Source organism: Carcharhinus amblyrhynchos, chromosome 5 (assembly GCF_965287045.1).
Source record: "Carcharhinus amblyrhynchos chromosome 5, sCarAmb.v2.hapA, whole genome shotgun sequence".
Lineage (NCBI taxonomy): Eukaryota > Metazoa > Chordata > Chondrichthyes > Carcharhiniformes > Carcharhinidae > Carcharhinus > Carcharhinus amblyrhynchos.
Window position 1 is genome coordinate 113,000,104 of NC_137328.1, and position 16,770 is coordinate 113,016,873.

Consider the following 16,770-nt stretch of genomic DNA (forward strand, 5'->3'; position numbering starts at 1 on the left):
CACTGAGACCGTTGATGAATGAATGTTGGAGTCTGATCGATAGAAGGAACATGCTCCAGCTTTAAGGTAAGGCTGGCCTCCCTTTCCACAAAAAAATTCTTTTGCGACATGACTAGTTGAGAGTGTACCTGTGAATGTCAGTTAGATGTCACAAAGGACGCAAATACAAGTGTTTCTATCTTTATTGTAAGTGAATGTCACCTTTCATCATGTAACCAGTACAGTCGACAGGCGTTCTTAACATAAAATAATCAGGCCAGTTGACTTGTGATGTGTCAGTAGGAGCATTGATAGAAATAAATCTCTGAGAATGTGTAGTTTACCTTGAAGGAAAATACATAAACCAACTCTTCTGTAAAGAAAAGTTTTAACCATGCATTCAGTCCCTTCTCTTTCTACTTAATCAGAACATTTTTTTAATAAAAATGTCTCATTGAAACATGTGAAACCCTAATGGGGCTGAACAGGTTAGATGCAGGAAGAATGGTCCCAATGTTGGGGAAGACAAGAACTCGGAGTCTCAGTCCATGAATAATGGGTAAGCCATTCAGGACTGAGATAAGGAAGAAGTCCTTTACTCAGAGAATTGTGATCTTATGGAATGCTCTACCAATGAATGCTGTTGGGGCCAGTTCATTAGATATAGTACCATAGAACCCTACAGTGCAGAAGGAGGCCATTCAGCCCATTAACATATTTAATAAAAATATCTCATAGAAACATGTGAAATCCTGATGTTGCTGGACAGGCACTGATCACCGAATCCCACCCAGGTCCTATCCCCATAACCCCATGCATGTACCCTAGCTAGACCCCTGACATTAAGGGGCAATTTAGCATGGACAATGCACCTAACCCGCACACCTTTGGACTGTAGGAGGAAACCAGAGCACCTGGAAGAAACCCACGCAGACATGGGGAGAACGAGCAAACTCCGCACAGACAGTGACCCAAACCAGAAATCGAACCCGGGTCCCTGCTAACCATTGTGCTGCCAAGGCAGTGTTCAACAGGGAGCTGGACATGGCCCTTGTGGCTAAAGGGATCAAGGGGTATGGGGAGAAAGCGGAAGTGGGATACTAAAAGGGCACGACCAACCTTAATCATATTGAATGGTGGTGCAGGCTCGAAGGGCCAAATGGCCTACTCCTGCACCTATTTTCTATGTTTGCATGTTTCCATAACCAAGGTCATTGGGATTTCCAAAGCCAATGGGCAGAATTTTATGGCTGTTCTGCTCCCGCTGCAGTGAATGGAGATTTTGCTGAGCTCCAAATTCTCCATTCTTGCTTTCAGCAGGGGCAGAGCACGAACGACTGGAAAATTCTGGCCAATGGCTTTGGTCATACTATTAGTAATTACATATTTAAGCAGGGGAGTCTGCACAAAGTGCCTATCATACACCACACTGACAAAATACCAGTAGAAGTGAACTTGGTAAGAAGGGGAATGGATGGAATGAAAATTGACATGCAGGAAGTACTGGGAAGATTGGCTATGCTTCGAGTGGATAAATCACCAGGTCTGGATGGCTTGGTTGGAAGGGAAGTGGATGGGGAGGAGATATCGGAAGGGCTTGCTTGAATCTTTCAATCTTCTCTAGTTACGGGAGAGATGCCAGAGAGTTGGAAATGGAAAATGTGACATCATTATTCAAGAAGGGATATAAGGAAATTCGAAGTATTTCCAGACAAGCCAATTTAATGCCAGTTGTGGTTAGGGTTTTAGAAATGACAATTGGAGAAAAATTAAATTAAGGAGAGCCAGCATGGATCTGTAAATTTCTTGGAATCATAGAATCGCTCGAGTGCAGAAGGACACCATTGGTCCGTTGAGCCTGTGCCGACAATAATCACACCCAGGCCCTATACCCACAACCCCACGCATTAACCCATTCGCCCCCCCTAACACTAAGGGGAAACTTAACTGGCCAATCAATCTAAGTCACATATCTTTGGATTGTGGGAGGAAACCAGAGCACCCAGAGGAAACCCACGCATACATGGTGAGAATGTGCAAGTTCCATAGTCACCCAAAGCTGAAATCGAACCCGGGTCCCTTGCGTTGTGAGGCAGCAGAGATAGCCAGTTTGCTGCTGAGAACACAGAGACGGTTGATGAAAAGAATACGGTGGCTGTTGCTGTTTAAAAAAAAAGTGTTTGACCAAGTACCAAAACATGTAATAGGAGGGTTAGTGTCAACTTGGATGAAAAATATGGTTATTGAAGCACAACTAGTGAATCATAATAGATAGTTATTTTTAAGATTGGTGGATAGTAGCAATTGGTATTTTTCAAGAGTCAGCACAAAAACAGTTTCTTTTTCTGTTATACATGATTAACATGGACCTCAGAATACAGAGTAAAATTTCAGAAAATGCCCATAATGCCAAACTTGGAGGTGTATCAAAGAATGCGGGTGATACCAATTGACTGCAACAGGGCATAGATAGGTTGCAGAATAAGCAAACAAGTAGCAGATGAAACTTTACACGAAGGAGTATAAAATAATAGAATCATACTGTCACATCCCCCTAAACCTTCTGCCCCTCTCCTTGAACCTACGCCCCTCATGACTGGTCCTTCAATTAAGGGGAACAGCTGCTCCCTATCCACTCTGTCCATTTCTCTCATAATCTTGAACACCTCGACCAGATCATCCCCTCAGTCTTCTCTGCTCCAATGAAAACAACCCAAGCTTATCCAATCACTCTTCATAATTAAAATGTTCCATCCCAGGTAGCATCCTGGTGAACCTCTTCTGCACTCCCTCCCAGTGCAATCACATCCTTCTTATAATGTGGTGACCAGAACTGCACACAGTATTCTAGCTGCAGCCTCACCAAAGTTCTACATAACTCCAACATGACTTCCCTGCTTTTGTGATCTATGCCTTCATTGATAAAGATGTGTCCCATCTGCCTTTTTCACCACCCTACTAATATGCCCTTCTGCCTTCAGAAATCTGTGGACAAACGTGTCAAGGTCCCTTTGTTCCTCAGATCCTCCTAATGTCCTACCATTAATTGAATACTTCCTTGTCAAATTACTCCTTTCAAATTGTATCACCTCACACTTTTCAGGGTTAAATTCTATCTGCTACTTATCTGCCCATTTGACCATTACATCTATAGCTTCCTGTAGACCAAGACACTCTGCCTCACTGTTCACCACCCGGTCAAGATGATGCATTTTGGCAGAAGGGATACGAGGAGGCACCATTGACTAAATGATTATACTAAATAGTTTGAGACTGAGAATTCTGGTGTTTCAAGTGCACAGATCTTTGAAGATGGCAGGACTTTTTGAGAGAGCAGTTAGCAAAGCAAGTGAGGTCTTGGACATCATAAATGGAGGCAGAAGAGTAGAATAGTTAGGCTGAACTTTTATAAAGCTCTAGATTGGCTACAATTTAAGTGTTGAATCCTATCAATGTCACCCTACTTTTAGAACGATATGAGGCCCTTTGAGAGGGTGCCAAGGAGATTTACAAGAATGGCTCCAAGAATTAGAGTATTTCAAGCTCAGGTTGCAAGAGTTGGGGTTGTTCTCCTTGGACCAAAGAAAGGCGGCATGGTGGCACACTGCTGCCTCACAGGTCCAGGGTTCAATTCCCAGCTTGGGTCACTGTCTGTGTGGAATTTGCACATTTTCCCCATGTCTGCATGGGTTTTCTCTGGGTGCTCCGGTTTCCTCCCACAGTCCAAAGATGTGCTGGTTAAGTGCATTGGCCATGCTAAATTGCTCCTTAGTGCCTCAGGATGTGTAGGTTAGAGGGATTAGCAAGGTAAATGTGTGGGCTTGTGGGAATAGGGCCTGGAATGGGATTGTTGTCGGTGCAGACTTGATGGGCCAAATGGCTTCCTTCTGCACTGCAGGCTTTCTCTTTCTTGAAAATGAGAGGATATCTGATAGGGGTATGTATGGTTATGACAAGTTTGGATAAGGTGTACAGGGAAAAAATTGATTTCATTAGATGGTTGTATAATGGATAAGGGGCACAGATTCAAGGTTTTGGATAAGAGAAACTGATGGATCTTTATGGAATATGCATGAAATATATGGAACTTGCAGTCTACAAGAACTATATCAACCTTGATAGTGTAATGGCCTCATACTGTCTGGGTTTGTGGGTTTTAAACAAAAAAGAAAAAATGTGGTTTGCACCGATAGAAAAACAAGTAGGAGAGGTTAATGGAACAGGATAGAAAATAAAACTAAGGCAGGAGCCTGCGTAACACCCCAGTGACATCACCATCAAATCATGTGACTGGCTCTTAAAGCAATCATGCAACCACTTAATATGTAAACTTAAAAAAATCTGGAATTCTCTGCCCATTGAAGTGGTGGAGGCTACCTCGCTAAATATATTTAAGTCACGGGTAGGTAGGTTTTTGATAGACAAGGGAATTAAGGGTTATGGGGAGAAAGCAGGAAAGTGGAACTGATCCACCTCAGATCAGCCATGATCTTATTGAATGGTGGGGCAGGCTCGAAGGGCTAGATGGCCGACTCCTGCTCCTATTTCTTATGTTCTTATGTAACAGATAGGCAATTGAGATAAATAAACTTACAGAGCTCCAGGGATTAGGGTGGAGGAATGGAATTGCTTGAATTGCTCTACAGGGAGCTTGCATGCACTTGATAGGTTGAAGGAACTCCTCAGTGCCATGTTGACTCTATAATTAAGGTTTCTATGCTCACTGATCTCTAATGGATTTGAGATTCCCATCCCTCTTGTTCAAATCCTTCCATGGCCTCCTGCTTTGCAATCATTGTAACATCCTCCAGCCCTACTTCCTCAACCTTTTCAGGTCCCTATGCATTCTTTTTCCTTTTACCCACAACTGGCAAAATACCTTCAACCACTTAGCCCTTACCTCTGCAATTTCTTCCCTAAATCTTACTGTTTTCACATCTCCATCTCTCTCTTTCTCTCTTTTTCTCCTTAAAAAAAATCTTGCCCTGACATCTATAGTGCTTGTGTGAAGCACCTTGAAACATTTCACTGAAATCTGTGGTATGAATTCACTGCTCGGCTGTAAATATGATACGAGTTAAGATTATGCGTGATAGAAATGTCTAGAGTTCCCAATCAATTTCACTCTATTTCCCACATCACAGAGATGTAATTTTAATTAAAATATGCATTAAAAACCTTTCCAATGCATTAAAATAATCAGTCAGTGAGTTCCTACCCTGAGTGCTTGCCCTTGTAGGAGGGAAATAAAATGAGTTGAGCCTTGGAGACTTCAAGAAAAGTTTTTATTCCGCATGCATGAGGGAAAGCTGAACTCGGGCCTGAAATCTCAGGTTGGCTGCGTGTTCTTTCTGCCTATCGTAAATTCATACACACTATTGTATTCTCTGTGTCGCAATGTTTTATATTACCATAGTAATTCCTCGAATTGGATGCAAGATTGTTCTTTTCATCTCACCATGCAAATACATTGCTCAGTACATCACTGCTAATCATTCCTCCGGACATCTCCCGTTTACCCGATTATAATGTCGAAGTGTATTTGCCCAACCAATTTACAACAATGTGTATATCATTCCCCCTGCTTTGCTAGGTGATCACGTTTTACAGAAGACTATGCCCTCCCTGAACTATATGGAGCCTGGCTGTCTGAATGCCGGTTCTTCCATTGTCATGATAATTCGGAATGATCTCCTGCACATTAGAAGTTGATAGCGTGCGTTAATTTTTATCTGTCAGCAGAGCTGTCTGCGTTAACCCTTTTCTTCCCTCTGGTGAAGCCTGATTCTCTGGGTTATGTCGCTCTGCCCTACATAACTCTGCATGTATTCCACTGAAATCAAACCAAAGATGAACGGGCACACCAATTCAAATTTAAAAGTCACGATCCCTGATACTGCCCTGCAACACCTTCATTCATACGTCAAACTCTTGTTAATATTTCTTAGGGAGATGAGCACAATTGAGTTGAGGAACTGATTTGTCTGAATCCGAGGGATTGGAAAAGTCACTCACCTGAGTTTTACCATCCTGCCCGCCACAGGAATCGGAATGGGCAAGGGGCGGACTATGGGGAGGTCCATTGATCTTGGGTGGGATTTTACAGCTTTGAGATGAGCGAGGCCATAAAATCCCACCCAATAAGTAATATCAGTAATTAAACTCAGTTGGCCACTTATTCAATGTGAGCGACCTTTGCATTCTGTTTCCTGTGCCATGGCTTCTCAAACTACCTTTGCCAACTGGATTGGTTTTATATGGCACGTCATGGTGGCACAATGGTTAGCACTGCTGCTTTGCAGCGCATGGGACTTGGGTTCGATTCCTGGCTTGGGTCACTATCTGTGTGTTCTCCCCAAGTCTCCAAGGGCTTCCTCCAGGTGCTCCAGTTTCCTCCCACAATCCAAAAGATGTGCTGGTTAGGTACACTGAGGGAGAATTTAGCATGACCGGTGTACCCGAATAGGTGCCAGAGTGTGGCGACTTGGGGATTTTCACAGTAACTTCATTGCAGTGTTAACGTGAGCCCCCTTCTTATACTATTAAATAAACTTGAAACTTTTTAAATTAAGTCAGGGATATCACTTTTAAAATATCCATTGTCATATTTTTATTAAAATGACTATACACTGCAAAACATTCAGTAAACTTATTGGAATGGAAGCAGTATTTCTCAAAATGGCTACCGATCTGACCCAATATATATATAAAAAATTTAAAATTTCAGCATTTCCATCAGTCATTCCTACTATTCTGGTCAGCATTATATCTTCTGTTACCACTGTCCCCACCATTCTGATCAAATCCATTAATTTGGATGGTGTGAACCAATTAAAATTGATATCATTGCACAACTTGTATCAGGGATATCCAATGGAAAGTGGGTCAATGGGATGCCTCTTTCTGTAGCTCTAATTGGTGAAACCAGATGAATAATAAGGTAGTTAAAAAGGAATAAGAAAAATCACATTGACAGAAGAAGTTAATTATGAACAGAAAGCACGTTACAATGAGCATCAATTTTAATCAGCAAAAAAAGAAGAGGGAACTGCTGAGAAAGGAAGAATTAGAGGAATTTAGTGTTATACTTTTATATAGTGGAAGAAATAACTGTAAAATCCAATTCAATTACCTAATTCAGAAGTAAGATTAGAGGGATTCCAGCTGTTTGACTGCAGCAGACATTGCAGTGAAAAACAGAGGCAGAAAGTTGAAGAAAATTGTGGTTTTGTAATGAGAAGAAGCCAGCAACGGGCTGGGATAAGCCTTTAGCTTCCAATGCTCCCTTAAACTGCCTAGAAAACATCTGGCAATCATTTTATTGCAGACAGGTGAGTGTATCTTGAACGCAATACATAAGAAGGTGGTGAATCTGTTGGAATCCTTCCAACACAGAAAGGAGTTGAGGCCAAAACATGTGATTTCAGGAAGAAATTAGATATAGCTCTTGGGGCTAAAAGGATCAAGGGTGTAGGGGGAAGGAAGGGGGCATCAGCATATTGAATTTGATGATCAGCCATGAACAAAATGAATGGTGGAAGCAGGCTCGAAGGACCAAATGGCCTATTCCTGCTTCTATGGTTCCATACCACCATTGCAAAAAGACGTAATGACTTCTGACTGGTGCAGATGGAGCCCGGGGGGGGGGGGGGGGGGGGGTATTGTGGATGGGGTGGGAGGGGGTGGCATATTGTGTGCTAGTCCTGTAAGATAAAATTATGTGCCAAATAGTGGGCTTTTTTCATTTGTTCGTCGCACGTGAGCATCACAGACTGCCCAGCATTTGTTACCAATTCCTCTTTGCCCCTGAAACTGAGCGACTTGCTCGGCCATTCCAGAGGGCAGTTTAGAGTCAGCCACATTTCTGGGGCTCTGGAGTCAAATATAGCCCAGACCAGATAAGGACGTCAGATTTCTTTCCTTAGAGGGCATTAGTGAACCAAGTGGGTTTTTCTGACAATTGACAGTAGTTTCATGGTCATCAGTAGATTCTTAATTCCAGATATTTTTTGTGGAATTCAAATTCCACCACCTGCCGTGGCTGGATTCGAACACAGATTCCAAGAACATTAGCTGAGCTTCTGGATTAATAGTCCAGCAATAATACAATTAGACCATTGCCTTCCCCTATGTCCCCCTATGCTTTGCTATATTTCACATGGCTCTATAGAAGAAGGGTGATGTGAACTAAAGGGATTGCATTCTCATATGATGTGGACATAGTGCAAAAAATCTGTGGTATGAATTCATTGTTAGGCTATGATACAAATTAAGATTATGTATGATAGAAATGTCTAGACTTTCCTATCCATTTCACTTTATTTCCCATATCACAGAGATGTAATTTTAATTAAAATATGTATTAAAGACCATTCCAGTGCATTAAAGTAATCAGTAAGTTCTCACTCTGAGTGCATGCCCTCATTCATGCAGCAAACTCTTTTTAATATTTTTTAGGGAGAAGTGAAAAAATGACTTGATGAACTGATTTGTCCTGCCTCTGATGGATTGTAATCTTTCCCCTGAATGCACCCTGCAGTAATGCTGAGACACAGGGTGATTCTCATTGTTCACAACAGTCTTTACTTTCATCAAGATACTTCGGGAGCAGAATCCTTAGTAACATAAAAACTAGAAGCAGAAGTAGGCCATTCAGCCCTTCCAGACAACTCTGCCATTCATTAAGATAATGAAATTCAATATCCTGATCTCACCTTCACCCCCCCCCACCCCCCCCACCCCCGCCCGATTCCTTTAGCCTCAAAAGCCATGTCCAATTTCTTCTTGAAATTGCACAATGTTTTGGCCTCAAATACATTTTGGGGTAGTGAATTTCACACACTCACCATCCTCCAGATGAAGAAATTCCTCCTCACCTCAGATCTAAAAGGATATCCTCAAACTATGACCTCCAGTTTGGGACTAAACCACCAACAGGAACACTCTTTCTGAACCTACCCTGTCTAACCCTGTCAGAATTTTATAAGTTTCTATGAGATCCCCTCTCACTCTTCTAGAGTCCAGTGAATATAATCCTAACCAACGTAGTCTCTTCATATGACAGACCTGCCATCGCAGGAATCAGCCTGGTAAACCTACGCTGTACTCCCTCTATAGCAAGGACATTCTTCCTCAGATGAGGACACAAAAACTGCACACAATACTCTAGGTGTGGCCTCAACACAATTGCATAAAACATCCCTGTTCTGATACTCAAATCCTCTCACTATGAAGGCCAACATACAATTCATCAAGAAAGATCTACTCATCAAATATTCTTCCTGCCTGGTTTGAGAGTCTCTGTGCCCTTAAAGAGTCTGCTTTCTGACTAAGCGAGACATTTAGAAATGATAGCACCCTCAACAACAGAGAAGAATTAAACGTTTGCAGAATCTATTCGAAAGGACTTTTATTTCATAAGAACATAAGAAATAGGAGCAGGAGTAGGCCATCTAGCCCTTCGAGCCTGCCCCGCCATTCAATAAGATCATGGCTGATCTGTCTTGGCTCAGTTCCACTTTCCCGCCCTCTCCCCATAACCCTTAATCCCCTCTCTTATCAAAAACCCATCAACCCGCGTCTTAAAAATATTTAGCGAGGCAGCCTCCACCACTTCAACAGGCAGAGAATTCCAGAGATTCACCACCCTTTGAGTGAAGAAGTTCCTCCTCAACTCCGTTCTAAACCGCCCCCCCCTTTATCTTGAGGCTGTGCCCCCGAGTCCTACTGTCTTTTTTGAGCGGGAAGAGTCTCTCCACCTCTATCCTATCCATCCCATTCATCATCTTATGCGTCTCAATGAGATCTCCCCTCATTCTTCTAAACTCTAACGAGTACAAGCCTAGTTTATTCAGCCTCTCCTCATAGCTCAACCCCCTCAACTCCGGTATCAGCCTAGTAAACCTCCTCTGCACTCCCTCCAAGGCCAAAATATCCTTGCGCAGGTGCGGCGCCCAAAACTGCACACAGTACTCCAGCTGCGGCCTCACCAATGCCCTATACAGCCACAGCAAGACCTCCCTACTTTTATATTCAATCCCCCTCGCTATGAAGGCCAGCATTCCATTCGCCTTCCTGACCACCTGCTGCACCTGCAAGCTGGGTTTTTGCGACTCATGCACAAGGACCCCGAGGTCCCTCTGCACCGTCGCCTGCTGCAGTTTTTCGCCACGTAAGTAATAGTCCTTCCTACCATTATTCCTACCAAAGTGGACCACCTCACACTTGCCAACATTAAATTTCATTTGCCATTTCCTGGCCCATTCGCCCAGCCTATCTAGATCCTTCTGCAGACTCTCCACACCCTCCGCACAATTTGCCGTTCCTCCAATCTTGGTGTCATCAGCAAATTTCGACACCTTACACTCGGTTCCCTCCTCCAGATCATCTATATAAATGGTAAAAAGCTGAGGCCCCAGCACCGACCCCTGGGGCACTCCACTAGTCACCATCCGCCAATCCGAATAGCACCCGTTGACCCCCACTCTCTGCCTCCTATTTGACAACCAATCCTCTATCCACGCTAACACCCTACCCCCAACTCCATGTCCCTCGACCTTCTGCAATAACCTCTTGTGAGGTACTTTGTCAAACGCCTTCTGAAAATCCAGAAAGACCAGATCCACCGGCTCTCCTCTATCTACCGCCCTAGACACATCCTCATAGAACTCCAGTAAATTTGTCAGACACGACTTCCCTTTAATGAAACCGTGCTGCGTCTGCTCTATCAAGCAATTCCCTTCAAGATGCCTCGCAATTTCCTCCTTAATGACAGATTCTAACATTTTACCTACCACAGACGTTAAACTAACCGGCCTATAATTCCCCGCCTTTTGCCTGGCACCCTTCTTAAACAACGGCGTAACATTAGCCGTTTTCCAATCTTCCGGCACTTCCCCAGAATCCAGCGACGTCTGGAAAATAACCACCAAGGCATCCACTATCATCTCCGCCATGTCTTTCAGACCCTTGGATGCATTCCATCTGGTTCTGGGGACTTGTCCACAATCAGCCCCTCCAGTCTGTCGAGCACCTCCTCTCTAGTAACAGTAATGTCATTAAGACCCTCCAGTCCTACCACCTTTCCATCGCTAACACTCGGTTTTCCTGAGGTAGTATCATCATGTATGCACCTTAGCCATCACATTTGGGGTGGCAAGGTGGCACAGTGGTTAGCACTGCTGCCTCACTGTGCCAGGGACTTGGGCTCAATCCCTGGCTTGGGTTACTATCTGTGCAGTGTCTTCATGTTTTCTCCGTGTCTGCGTGGGTTTCCTCTGGGTACTCCAGTTTCCTCCCACAGTCCGAAGAATGTGCTGGTTAGGTGCATTGGCCATGCTAAATTTTTCCTCAGTGCATCCGAAAAGGCAGCAGAGTGTGGTGACTTAGGGGAATTTTCACAGTAACTTCATTGCAGCCTATTTGTAAGCCTATTTGTGACACTAATAAATAAACTTTAAACTTTAACCTTTAAAGCATTTGTAAAATTCCCTCCAATGCAGCTCATCATCTATTTTGACACACATTTCAATGTCCGCATCATAAGTCTCACAGGAACAATATTAACTGGCTTCTTTCCTAAAGTCTATAACTCATTTTTTCATCTTGTTTTCATTCAGTTGAAGAGAATTGTCATTACACCATTTTACGATCTTCTCCACAGAGTCCCTTCAGTTTACTTTGTTATTCCTGACGAGACCCACAAGAACCATATCATTAGCATTTTTCAGAATCCTTACATTGTCATATTCTGATTGTCAATTAATTGTGCAGAGGATGGAAAGTAGAAGTCACAGTATTCATCAATATGGGCTAACCCTGGAAACAAACACCAGCTGGGTCCTGTTGTGAAAGAAAGTCATTGACCAAAAGTAGGAGAGTTGGATTAACATTAAAGGTTGTCAATTCTCTATAATGGTTGCATGGTTTTACAAACTGAAAAGAAAGCAGCAAAGATAACAGGAGAATAGTTCATAGAATCCCTACCGTGAAGATGAAGCCCATTGAATCTGCACTGACCCTCTGACAGTCTTAGCCTGGCCCTATCTTCATTCTTACCCCACTTATTTACATGGCTAATTGTAGACAGATGAGTGCACCTTGAACGTAATACCCAACATATGGCTTCCACCCAACCAACATATTTTGGGACTCTAAGGGGCAATTTAGCATGACCAATCCACCTTAACTGCACATCTTTGGACTGTGGGAGGAAACCCACATGGGGAGAATGAGCAAACTCCACTCAGACAGTCACCGAAAGTCAGGAATTGAACCAGTGTCCCTGACACTGTGAAGCAGCAGTGCTAACCACTGCGCCACCATGCCGTCCATAGTTGCCTAACCTATTTGTGTGCTGTTGGATCAACTGGACCAAGGTCAGGACAACAATTGTCCACTCATTTGTGAGGTTGATAGGCAAACAGTAACTGAGCAATATGTGGAACAAGAGGATCTAAAAGACATTTTGACACTCTTTGGCTATCGATATAGGAACAACTGGTCGGTAGTCATTCAACTCAGCAGGCCATGACTTGAAAGCAACTGGGACAATGATGGCTGATTTCCAACAGTAAGGAACAGTTATGGTGTCAAAAGATTTCTGAAAGACCAGTGAAAAAAAGGAACTGTGAACTGATGAGCACATTCCTTAAGAATTTTTCCACTGATCTGATCTGGGCTGCATAGAGATTCATTAGCTTGAATTGCTTCTCTATCTCGATAGTGACGCAGCTTCAATCTACTTCACAAACTTGTATGGTCCTCAAATGAACCTTTTTCAAACTTGCTAAAAGAACTGTTGAATTCATTCATAACATCACAAGGATTATTTGGGCACAAAAGGGGTCATTTCTCTTTTCCAATGTGCAGCCTGACATTTTATGTATTCACTTTGAAGTATCTCTTGGATTATTTGTCCAAAAATAGTTACGCAGCTTGCCTCGATATGCATCTTCTGCATTCTGAATTTCATTCTCACCTTGATCTTTAGTTTGCAAAGTTTGTCTTGATCCCCTACACTAAAGAAAGGGCACAGCAGCTCAGCAGTTAGCACTACTGCCAGGGACCCAGGTTCGATTCCCCGCTTGGTCACTGTCTGTGCGGAATTTGCACATTCTCCCATGTCTGCATGGGTTCCTTTTGGTTTTCTCCCACAGTCCAAAATATGTGCTAGTTGGATGTGTTGGCCATGCTAAAATCCCACTCAGTGTACCTGAACAGGCACCGGAGTGTTGTGACTAGGGGATTTTCACAATAACGTCACTGCAGTGTTAATATAAGCCTACTTGTGACACTAATAAATAAATGAAACTAAATGCAACTTTTCTTTCCTTCATGTGCTGTAATTTTCTTTGTTCATTGCAAAGTTCTTGGATATGGCACCTGGAGGTCAAGAGAAGAAGGTCTGATGTAGACCACCTGAAATGTGGAGACACATTATTGAGAGTCCTGGAGGACCAATTCCCACCCCTCCCCCCCCCCCGCCATTGCACCCTCACAGCCCTGAGCCATGCAGGCAACAGAAAGTTTAGTTCCCGATGATATAACATGGTTATGTTCATAGTCCCTGGCAGCACCACCCCCATCCTGCTGTGAGGCTACAGGACCGGTTGGAGTCACCACTCCGATTGTTAAAATATAAATACCTCAAGTACTGTTCCTGCCTATAAAATGGAAGTAGGAGATTTGCTATCTTTAGATAGATGTGTCCTCTACTGGACTCTCCTTCCTCCAGCTGTGCACAGTTTTTCTTCTCTGTCGTCTCGGCATTATCCCCAAGTCTTGTTGCAGCCTAAAAGCAATAGTGACTATAGCCCCATCACTGTTATGGATGTATTTATCGAAATAAGGTGCAGAAGAATCACAAAGTAGGCTTCTTAATTTGAACACCGGGGAACACTTTATTATAGGTATGCATTGTCCCACCATCAGGATTGAGACTGCTTAACCAGGTTCCAACTTGCGAGGAGCTAGCCCACTTCAGGATCACATGACCTGCGCCCTTAAAGGAACAGTGTGCATCTCAACATCCCCCCATATACATAACAATTGCTACTGCTACTTATTTTACAAAATAAAAGAACAGGCAAATATGTGTATCTTGTTACTCACGAGGTGAAGCCGTTGAATTTTATTTGCTACTCAACCCAGTTCTTATGCACAGTGCTGATGTTATTAATTATGTCCATCACTTGATGCAGGTTGCTTCAGGAATATTTTTTTGAAACCTGAAGGCCCTATCAGGCCAACGGCATAGTCTTCAATTCATGGCTTCCCTGCAATAATGTCACAATGCAATTTCCTCAGGGTGGGGCTTCTTCCAAAGCTTTATTTTTGTAAAGCAAACCCGTCCTAACAAAAACTCAGGGACAAAAGGTTTCTGTCAACTGTGATGGTATTATGCTTTAAGAAATGGATTTGTCATGTTCCTTGCGCAGGATTTGACTTACCAGTTTTTTTTTAATATTGTGTCATTCTGTCTATAACTGACATCCTGTATTGTTACTGTGGCAGCATAATTGCCTTTAATTGTTAGAATGTTCACTTTAATCTGGTTAATGTTGTTCTGTTGTTTTTAGAGGTTCCCTGGGATTTTACAGAAGAGAGCTTGAGTAGGTTTATTGACAAGGTAAGGTCATGTGACTGTTTGGAACGAGGCTTGCACAGAATATTCAAGCTTAGATGTTGCTTTTGCATTGAGAGAGAGCAATGCCTTTCTTTTCCCCTCTCTGAAGTTGAGAGACTGGGAGCTGCCAGAGATTAGATTTAATTCTCTGAAGATTTGCTGTCTGGATCTCTGTCCAGAAGTGTTAAAAGGCTTGAAATCTTGCACCACGTGAGCATACTTTTTTTGTGTGCTAATTCTGAAGGAAGGTATACATCTGTGGGGATCTTACTTTGAATTTGAACTATAGAGATTATTAGCTGTTAAGTGTCATGCATTCTAATATTTGTATTGGTAAAAATTATGTTGATTCCTTTTATTATATTCTTAAGTTACATTTATTTATAAGTGTGTCAGGTAGGCTTACATTAACACTGCAATGAGTCTGCAGAAGGATCTAGATAGGCTGGGCGAATGGGCCAGGAAATGGCAAATGGAATTTAATGTTGGCAAGTGTGAGGTGGTCCACTTTGGTAGGAAGAATGGTAGGAAGGACTATTACTTACGTGGCGAAAAACTGCAGCAGGCGACGGTGCAGAGGGACCTCGGGGTCCTTGTGCATGAGTCGCAAAAACCTAGCTTGCAGGTAGTCAGGAAGGCGAATGGGATGCTGGCCTTCATAGCGAGAGGGATTGAATATAAAAGTAGGGAGGTCTTGCTGCAGCTGTATAGGGCATTGGTGAGGCCGCAGCTGGAGTACTGTGTGCAGTTTTGGGCGCCGCACCTGCGCAAGGATATTTTGGCCCTGGAGGGAGTGCAGAGGAGGTTTATTAGGCTGATAACGGAGTTGAGGGGATTGAGCTATGAGGAGAGGCTGAATAAACTAGGCTTGTACTCGTTAGAGTTTAGAAGAATGAGGGGAGATCTCATTGAGACGTATAAGATGATGAATGGGATGGATAGGATAGAGGTGGAGAGACTCTTCCCGCTCAAAAAAGACAGTAGGACTAGGGGGCACAGCCTCAAGATAAAGGGGAGGCGGTTTAGAACGGAGTTGAGGAGGAACTTCTTCACTCAAAGGGTGGTGAATCTCTGGAATTCTCTGCCCGTTGAAGTGGTGGAGGCTGCCTCGCTAAATATTTTTAAGAAGCGGGTTGATGGGTTCTTGATAAGAGAGGGGATTAAGGGTTATGGGGAGAGGGCGGGAAAGTAGAACTGAGCCACAACAGATCAGCCATGATCTTATTGAATGGCGGGGCAGGCTCGAAGGGCTAGATGGCCTACTCCTGCTCCTATTTCTTATGTTCTTATGTTCTTATGTTCTTAAGTTACTGTGAAGATGCCCGAGTCACCACACTCTGGTGTCTGTTAGGGTACACTGAGGAAGAATTTAGCATGGCTTTCTGATTATGGAAGGAAATCAGAGCACCCGGAGGAAACACAGGCAGGCAGGAGGAGAACGTGCAGACTCCACACAAACAGTCACCCAATGCCGGAATTGAACTTGTGTCTTGGCCCTGTGAGGCAGCAGTGCTAACTACTGTGCCACATGCTAACCAGATAGTGTTCCAACTGTGTTCTTAAATAAAATTTGTTTTGATAAAAGCTTCCTAGTGAGTTACTTGAATCATACCTGGAGTGAAATGCCTTAAGCTCACCCTTATGGCAAAATCAAATGCAAAAGTTGGGGGTCTAGGCTAACTTCATAAAATACCTTGAAGTGTATGATCTTGTCCCTAACACAACCAAGAGAAAAGGCCAAATACAGCCAAACTTATATAGAAATTGGAAAATGCAACTCACTCAAAATTACAATAACCAAACGTAAAGAAGTGTCCTTGAAGTTGAATTTAAAAAAACAAGTGAAATGCAGAAAACTTCTCATCAACAAAAGTTGTCCCAAACAGCATTAAAACCAATTAGCTTTTTTAATTTGAAATATCCTCAATGTTGTAACTTAGATAACTATGTAGGTTTTTACTGATTTTACAGCTTGTCCATACCCATGCTAATGCTTCACAAGAGCATCCTTCTATTCTTTATCCAATCCAATCAACATATCCTTCCACTGTATTTATTTGCCCCCAGGTGATTGTCCAGCTTTACATGAAATGTGTCTATAAACCTCACTTTAGCTATTCCTTATGGTGGAGAGTTCCACAATTTAACCTCTTCTGGGTAAAGAA